Here is a 9548-nt window from a genome sequence, read left to right on the forward strand (position 1 = left end):
GATCTGGTAGACTTCCTCTCGGCACCCTTCGTTCTTTTAACATTTAGACTTAAATGAGTATGTAATTGTAATGAACGCTAACAAACGTTCACGCTCCTTGAAAAGTTGGCCAAATGTGTAATGTAATTTAATATAACACTGCATACTGTTCAGCCCTAAATATTGTTGTGTGTTACAATAAAAGAAAAATGCTACAGAAATTTTGAGAATTGTCTACTAGTGCGTAAGCATTCGTTGGCTTGGCTGCTACTTCGCTTTTCCTTACTTATTTAGCTAACTTATGCATGTTTACCCATCGCTACCAATCATGTACTATTACACTGTTATAACGATTACATGTGTTAACTGCTTTATATTTGCCTTTTTTGTTCCGACCTTGATGTGGCAATGGCAGCGTTACTAGTTTTTCAGCGTTACTAGTTTTTTTTTCTAGCGCCACCAATCATCTACTATTACACTATTATAACAAATGCCAAAGAATGATTACACGTTACTGTAGGACTAGGAAACTAAAGAAATGGAGAGAAACCTCTTAATTGACTTGAACCGGGTGTGATGTAAACTGAGGCCAAAGGAACTTTCACTCCCATGAATGTAATGTTGCTCACACAGACATCTGCCTGCCATGCTGCGATTATGGTTCGAATCCCGTTCAGAAGTATTTTTGTGTTTTTTTTTTTTCTAATGTTACTAATCATCTACTATTACACTATTATAACGATTACATGTATCAACTTGACCAATTACGCATTTATTTTGCAGACATAAGGTGTCACGGGATGGGCAGATTTGGCTGGGGTACTTGGCAAAGAATGCTTACACATTAATACGGGTATATAAGTCATGTATATATAAAACAGATAGAAAGATATGCATTTAATGGCCAAGCGCTTCTGTCTATATCAGAGAAGTCATAGACTGCACTAAGCGGATAAGAATTGAGCAGCAGGTCTTACCACCCTGTAAAGGCCACTTAAAAGTACTTGCAGGAGAGAGAAAGCGAGAGATTTATTATAAGAGAAAAAGTCACAAGGTCAGACTTCCAAGAGAGGTCTGCAAATCTGCAAGCTTGCCACGTTCATGTGATCGAGACGTAGCTGCAGTATGCTGATTGTGGATAGGAGCTGTAACCCATGTACATATTTTCATTCATTTAAACATTGTAGTTCCCTCCAAATCGAAGTGCTCAAAGCTATGTTGCCTGTTTTAGCTTGTTTCGTCAAAAATATAACTGGTTACATTTAATTGGTTACTGAAAAAAAAGTGGTCAAATTACAGTAAGCATTATAATGTAAACAATGTAATTGTTAAATTACAAGATTGATGTCATTGATTACAAGTAATTAATTATATGTAATTTGTTACCCGCAAGTCTGGCTAAGTATGATCACAGTCAACAAGAGCTCAAGTTTCTTCTGTGGCAAAAATGCAAAGGCATGTGGTGAAATTTAATATCATGTGAAGATTAATGTCGACTGTGTTCCTTTTTTAGTGGTATAGTTAAGCCTGAATAAATAACTGCTCGACTATTGGAAATTACTGAAAACATTTCATTAGGTAACACTTTGATGAGAATGACGAAGTGAGCTTCTTATTTGAATGCCTGATACATTGTTATGCCTGGTTGCCATAGTAACTTCAATGCCATGTCTTTACCGCCGCTGTTCGGCTACATTTAATACGACAGGCAGTGCTGACCCTTCCAAGAATAGGAGCAGCTGTCATGGTTTCAGTGTCATCTATCTCTAGAACACGCGCGTTTCTAGGGTTTTGGCATTAATACTATTATAAACACTGATCAAGTACCTTTCAGGTCTGCTAATTAACGTGATGAACAATCACTGGTGCTTTGACTTTCTTTTTAATTGATCATGTTTAGGTCGATTTGAGTGCAGTGCATGGATTCATGTTTTGCTAGAACTTAGAAGTTGAGGGAAGTTGAAAGTGTGTTGGTTGTATAAGCTCAAGTTTGCAAGCATGCTATAAATATGAACGGAAAGCCATGCTTGTGTAAGGTCAGAAATTGAAAGGGAGAGCTAGGAAAGAAAAGTGCAGATTTAATTAGAAACTGGGAACAGTTTTCATCAGATGTTCTAAAGCAACTTAGCAAGTGACATCTGTTACTGGCAGGCTTACTTGCATTTCCAGAGCTCCCAATGTTCAGGTGAATGGGGAGAGGCAGTTTCTTTTAATCTCCGGGGTTTTGGAGCAACAAAAGTTCTACAAGGGACCTCAGTTTGCAGCCTGATGTCAGGTCTGGTCATGCACACAGCAGCATCAAAAGCTTTAAGAACGGTATATGTTGTGTGTTTATATATATATGGCCTAGATATACTATATATACATATATATGGAATTCCCCTACATATGCACAATTTTGATCTGTACATATGCGAATGAAGTATATAGCACAAGTGTCTTGCAAGTTGTATCCTGTGGAGAAGTTCCAACGAAGTTATCTAGAATTGTTGTGAAAATTGTCTGTGTGGCTTGCATTTGTTGCCAAGTTTGAGAGTGGTGAACTTTAAATCCTGTAGGTGTTTCATTGCAACCCCACTGAGACTTCTCACTAATTAGCAAGTGGCAGCTTGTTATGGCCCTATTTTCATTCTTAGCCACTGCATGTGTGGTTTCTCACACCATTTGTGACATACTGCATTGCTTTTAGCTCCCTAGCTTGTACATGTGCTAACTTTCATTTCTGTTGCTCTGGTTTCTTGAAGTGGGTACCCACCTTGTATTTGCTGCAGACTTGTTCCTGAGTTGGCTTGCAGAAAGAGCTGTGTGGTTCGTTGCAGACTGTATGGCATCAGAGGCACTGCATTTGCATATACTTACAAAATGGATTTTAAGTGTCAAAAGTTTGTTCTTATGGAGTCAGTTGGAACACAATCTATATTCAATATCGTTTGGATACGCTTTGGTATGAAGTGAAATGTTCAATAAAATCAATTAAATTACAATTCACCCTCTGTAGGGGTATATGTAGATATCGAGGCCCACTGATGGTCAGCATGCACCTACACTATCTTGGCACTATCTTAATTGTTCGGATCTGCAAGCCAGCAGTTGTTTTATGTATGTGAGGTTGTGCAGAAGTTGCCTGTGCTGTAACACAATTGCATTCCACAGGAAAAATAATGCACAACTTTGTCTTTCGTTTCATGAAATGGGAGACATTTGCGTTTCAAAATGCTGCGAGGTCCATTGTTAAAGAGGGTGCACAAGCACGTGGATTGTGCTTTGGAGATGCTCCAGCTTCACATGCAGATAGAAGCAGTGTTAATGCACTGTGTTGGCAGGCAGAGAGAAGTCTGCCTTTTGACAGCAGTTCTACTGCAGAGCTAGATGGTTTCACACTATCCCTAGAGAACAAACCACTTGCCTGTTCACCGCAGCAATGGGCTTGACTGCACATTCTGATTGAATTTTTTAGATGCAAAGGTCTGTATTTGTGTTTCCCTTTCTTGTTGCTCACCTGTTGTTAGTTGTTTGTGTATGTGCACTATGTATGACTGTCTGCCTCATTAAAATGCTGCCGTTGTTTGCTGACAAATGTTGACATCCTTATTTTTTGCAGGCTAGTGTGGTTGCATAACCCAATGTTGCAAGTGTATTACAAACGTGTATACAAAAGATCACCACCGCTTCTTGCCTGGCAGGAACTGCAATAGGAATCGTTGTGGTGAAATTGGACTACAGCTTTCTTGTACGTTGAGATAAGAAAGGCAATGAGCGTAATTTTATATTACTGCAAAAGCAATTATATGGACACTCCTGACAAATGTTTGCCGTCGGCGTCGCCGCGAGGCTTCATATAAGGTCCAAGTGCGATGCTATTGCGTGCCTGTATGGTGTGGGTGAGTGGGAGAGCCGAGAAGGATAGTGGCTTGATGCGCGCCGTCCTCCCGCGTGCCCAAATTGTTGGAGGTCACGTGATCAAGTGGGTGGGAATGGGGACCAGCGCACGGTAATGTGATGAAGCGCGCGTAGAGCACTGGATGGGCCCAGGCTTACGCAAAGCTCGCGTAAAACGACGTATGGTTGGTCCGGGCCGGGCACGATCCCATTCACTTGACGGGCTTCAATCTCACATGGGCGCATCTGCAAAGATCCAAGGCATTACCGCATTTTCCGGTGTATAAGTCGCGATATTTTTCTGGATGTCTCGTCGGTGCGGATTGAAAGGAACTTCAACGTCGGCAGGAGTGAGTACTGCTCGTTACGGAGTAACAAATGGTGTTGGGCTGCTAAGCACGAAGTCGCGGGATCAAATCCCGGCCACGGCGGCCGCATTTCGATGGGGCAGAAATGCGAAACCACCCGTCTACTTAGATTTAGATGCACGTTAAAGAACCACAGGTGGTTCACATTTTCCGGAGTCCCCCACTACGGCGTGCCTCATAATCAAATCGTGGTTTTGGTACGTAAAACCCCATAATTAATTTTTTTAAAGTGAGTATAGCCCCGCTTCCTGGCATAGAAAATTTCTCTCACGTTATCTTCACACATCCACCTCAACTTGCACGCAAACTTACGCCCACTCTATCGCCAACGTATAACTAATAAGTGGGCGTACCCTTGAATCAACGCGCCGGAGCATGGGTGACGGCGACTACACCGAATACACAGGAATATTGGAAGCTGAACGTTTCGTGACGGTCAACATAGTAAGCGAGCGACTAGCGTTAATAACTCTTTGCTACAAGCTATTACAAAGTAGAGAATATCTACATTCCAAGCCACTTGTGCGCAGCAAGAACAAATCTGTATTGAGCGCACCCGCGAGTGATTAAGCAGAAAATAAACAATCATACATTGACCGCACCGAGGGAGTCAGAAGCATGACAAGCCGCTTCTTCAAAGTGTTCGCCAAATATAGAACGAATAGACAAGCACACTGATCCTGATTTAATTCATACGCGAAACGTTCAGACAGCTTAGACTTCTACGTTTGGACTTCTAGACCCGCTTTTAGTACAAGCAACGTGCACGCTGCTCGCGCCGTTTGGACAAGGCATATTGAGCTCCGAAAGCGTTTACATGTCCTCCGAAGCATCGGCCAAAGCTTCGTGTGTCATTCACCGTCTACGATATCCGCCGAAACACATTTTCTGATCCGCAACGGCGTCATGCACATCCATTGTGAACACGGAGGCAGCTGAGGCAAGCAATGGACGCGAAATCATGTGATCAAACATGGCGGCGCCAATGGGATTGCCGTTAGCGCGCTGTTCCTGCTGCAAGCAACGCCAGGTGTCTCGCATGCTGCGTCGGGTCACGTCGCCTTCGCATTTTGTACGTTACAAGTATGCTCTAGTTACAAGTTACACCACTCGAGGAGCTCGAGCGTAGCGATGTTGAACGTAGCGATCGCTGTCAGCGCTTCGCCCTTCGGGCGATACTGCCACTTTTTTTTTTTTTGCAAGTGTATATATAATCTTTGATGTTTACAACATAAAAGTGTAGAGTTTTGAATAACGTGCCTTACCAGAATGTTTAACCCAGCTCTTGCTATTGTCGGTCTTTTCACGTCAGCTGTACACTTTCTCTGTCGGAAAGAGGTTTTTTTGCAATGTGTCATTGTCACTGCAGTTTCATTGTTGATTGTTACAGTCGAACCTCGATTTAACTAACACGCATATAAAAAATTAAATATAAAATTTGGTTGGTCGTGCTTTATATAAATTGAGTTTTCTCCTGCTGTATGCAACAACATCGAAGAGGCGGGATCCGACAGGGGGGTGTAGGTGAAACGAAGCAAATATTTGTTTGCAATCGAGTGCCTCAATATACAGGGTGTTTCAGCGAACACTTTCAAAATTTATTTAAGGTTGGCGTTGGCAGATATCCCAATTATAGTTAATGAGCTGGTCTACTCGAAGAGGCGGACACTATTTGCACAAAAAATTGAAATGCATAATCGACTAATCAAAAAAATTTACTAATTAGGTTTTTAACTAATTACCTGATGACCCATATTGCAATTAACAATTTATAGCCGTGGAGTACGCAAGGTGGATCCACTTGGAATGAATTTTCTGGATGACGCCAGTGTCGTGATATTAATTCCCGAACTTTGCGGAGGAATGCATTGGCGTTCCAGTTAATTTTGTGCTTGAATGCACCAAACGACATTTTGTTAAGGAACTAACTGGAACGTCAATGCATTTCTCCGCAAAGTTCGGGAATTAATATCTCGAAACTGGTGTCATCCCGACAATTCATTCCAAGTTAAAAACTTAATTAGTGAGTTAATGTTAATTATTCGATTATGTATTTCAATTTCTTGTGCAAGTAATGTCCGCCTCTTCGAGTAGGCCAGCTCATGAATTAGAATTGTGCTATTTGCCACAGACAACCTTGAAGAATTTTTGAAAGTGTTCGCTGAAACACCCTGTATAATTCTGGTAGCAAAAAAAAAAAAAGTATCAGTTTCGCCCGAAAGGCGAAGCATCGATCGTGATAGCGAATTAGTGGACAGCTACACGTAGTAGGGATAGTAGTTTTATCGGCTGTATTAACTTGTAAACATAAGCATGCTAATAAATTAACAAGCATTGTGTAACGTGCGCAGGAGGTGACTGCAATGTAGACATGCTTACGCACACGCACCATAAGCAACAATTTCAGGACCCGATGATCGGGAACAGTTTGAGCAATGTAATTGCAGCGCCAACACGTGTTACTCAAGGAACTGCCACACTGTTTGATATTTTTATCACGAACACTTACTTTGATGATGTAATAGCGGATATTATTTATACAGATATCAGTGACCATTTAGGTATTGTTATGTTAATCAACAGTAATTTCCGTTTAGTAAAAAAGAGCACACCAATTCGCTATGTTCAAGACATAACAGCGCGTTCTCTGGAGTATTTTCGCAGCTCCATCAATTCGCAGCAGTGGGACAGTGTTTTAAATTCAACCAATAGTGAGAGTGCATACTCCGCTTTCATCATTACATTAAAAAAAATATACCATGACCATTTTCGCCTAAAAAAAAAATAGAAAAAGCTTCGAAAGCTCGTAAACCTTGGGTTACTTATGAATTATTAAACATGATCAAGCATAAGAATGCGCTGTACGCCCATTTTGTTAAACACAAAAATCCAGCTAGTTTGGAAGAATATAGGTCGTACCGAATAAACTTACAAGTAAACTGAAAACAGCTAAAAATTTATATCTACAAAACTTATTTTCAGAACAGGTGCCTACGCGATCCGATGTGACATGGAGAAATTTAAACTTTTTGCTAGGCCCTGGTAAACCTCACATTATTTCCGATAACTTTATACATCAAGGTAAACAGCTATCTGGCACAGCACTAGCAGATGCTTTTAACGATTTTTTGTTCAACAAGTTAATCCCTGTAGTGATTTACAGAGTAGTCATTATGATGCTTTGCCCATTAAAAACATGAGTGCGAAGTCATTTTTCTTCACTCCTACGAATTGTGCTGAGGTTTTCTCTTTTATAAGCTCTGTTAAACGTAGTAAATCCCAGGACACAGATGGTATTCAACTTGGACCTGTAAAGCATGTCCTTGACATCATTTGTCCTGTCCTTACTCACATTTACAACTTGATTCTATCATCTGGTCAATTTCCGAAAGACATGCAAATTGCTCGAGTGCAGCCTGTGTTTAAAAAAGGCGACAAAAACTTGCTGGGCAATTATCGTCCAATTTCGATCCTACCAGTATTTTCAAAAGGCATTGAAAAAATAATTCACGCTAGAATAGTATCATATCTTGACAAAAATAATTTGTTAGGCGATTTCCAACATGGCTTTAGGAAGCATCGTTCCACCGAAACAGCTCTTTTAATCCACAAAGAAACAATTCTACAGGCGTTCACCGATAAAATATTACTTATGGGAATATACATAGATTTTTCTAAAGCATTCGATCTTGTAAATCATAAAATTTTACTCGCTAAGCTGCTAGCTTATGGTATCCGTGGTATCGCCTTGGAGCTCTTTGAATCTTATTTATCGCATCGAGCACAATATGTCGGGTTGGAAAGGGAAAAGTCCAGTCTTCGGGCTGTAAGAGTTGGAGTTCCGCAGGGAAGCATCCCTGGACCACTCCTGTTCATAATGTTTGTAAATGATATGCCAGCAAGTTCAGTACGGGCAAAATTTATTTCTTATGCTGATGATACAGTAATGTTTATTACTGCTACGTCAGAAACTGAACTACAGCTTCAGGGGAGTAGAGCGTTAAGAGAATTAAAGATTGGGCTGATGCAAACTGTCTGCGAATAAATGCCAGCAAGACAAAAGTTGTTGTCTATATGCAAAGAGGCAAAAAATTACGAAGTTCAATAAACATGAAAATAGGTACGGATCAATTAGAAATTGTTAACACGGTCTCTGTCTTAGGGGTAACATTCGCTAAAGATTTAAGTTGGAATGATCACGTAGAACATGTAAGTAAAAAGCTATCATCTGCTGTAGGGACAATAGGTCGATTGAAATCCTTTCTTCCTGTTAAAATCAAAATTTTACTTTATAATACTTTAGTATTGTCAGTTCTGCAATACTGTAACCTCGTTTGGGGCACTATTAGCAAGGTAAACCTTATGAAATTGCATTTGCTCCAGAAAAGAGCAGTGTGATACATTGCAAATATCCCTCGTTTACTTTCTACGACAAATCTGTTCTCAAAGTTTGAAATCTTGCCTGTATTCTTTTTATACAACTATCGTTTAATTTTGAGCTACAGGTCATATTTGAAGTCTAATAAATCTATTGTGTTTTTTTCTGGCCGATTTAAAAGCAAACCGTAGCATCCGTGATACTAGGCATAAAGAGGAATGGCATGTCCGCACACCTCGGACCAATTACGATAAACAATCATTAACACATACAGTACCCATTCTACTTAATCAACTCGCACAGGAAGACTTTGATCCATTATGCAATTCCAATAACGAAATATGACTATTCAGTCAGTTATACCAAATAGACTATAGTATGTCATAAAAGTTTTGTTTACATATTGCAGTCATGAGTGCGTGATAGCACACCTGTACATACGTGTATATAGATCTGTGTGCATTGCTTGTGCATATGGTCTGTATCTGAATGCGTGTATATAGGTATAAATGCGAATTTCTATGTGTATATAAGTATATATGTCTTTGTGTAATTTTATACTAGATTTTCTTTTTGTTGAAAGTGCATTTTGTTTCCAATATTATTTTGTTGCAAGTGTTGCAATTTTCGTAATGTTTCTGCAGTGCTCTGCTGTCAAACGTATAAGGGGGCGGGACCCTCGTCAAGCTGTACCTCAGCTTTTAGTCCTGTCTCCTCTTTTTCAATGTGAAAAGAAATAAAAACCATTCATTCATTCATTCATATAAGCAAACACGAATGCATCTCACTCGATGCGCTTAGTGCTCGTGTACGGCCAACTCAATGCAACCCCCTAACATGAAATTTCCAATCGTTATAGAATATTTGCGTCAGCCGCCGGTATCGTTCTCACGCATTTCTATAGTCTATACTGTGCTATGCCAACGCTATAGCCACCTGTATTG

General features: G+C 40.2%; 1 protein-coding gene across 2 annotated transcripts in view; it reads left to right on the forward strand.

The window, feature by feature from the left end:
• LOC119450401 (sialin) overlaps nt 1-3556 on the forward strand; it is a 106260-nt gene extending 102704 nt beyond the window's left edge. The window contains exon 11 of one of the 2 annotated variants that reach the window (XR_007466430.1): nt 2932-3556. The gene's annotated coding sequence lies outside the window, so the exon portion shown is untranslated. Of the gene's footprint in view, nt 1-2587 lie in introns of both variants that reach the window. The other variant, XR_007466429.1, reaches the window with a different exon arrangement.
• Nucleotides 3557-9548: the final 5992 nt, after the last annotated feature.

The sequence above is a fragment of the Dermacentor silvarum genome, chromosome 4, assembly GCF_013339745.2.
Source record: "Dermacentor silvarum isolate Dsil-2018 chromosome 4, BIME_Dsil_1.4, whole genome shotgun sequence".
Lineage (NCBI taxonomy): Eukaryota > Metazoa > Arthropoda > Arachnida > Ixodida > Ixodidae > Dermacentor > Dermacentor silvarum.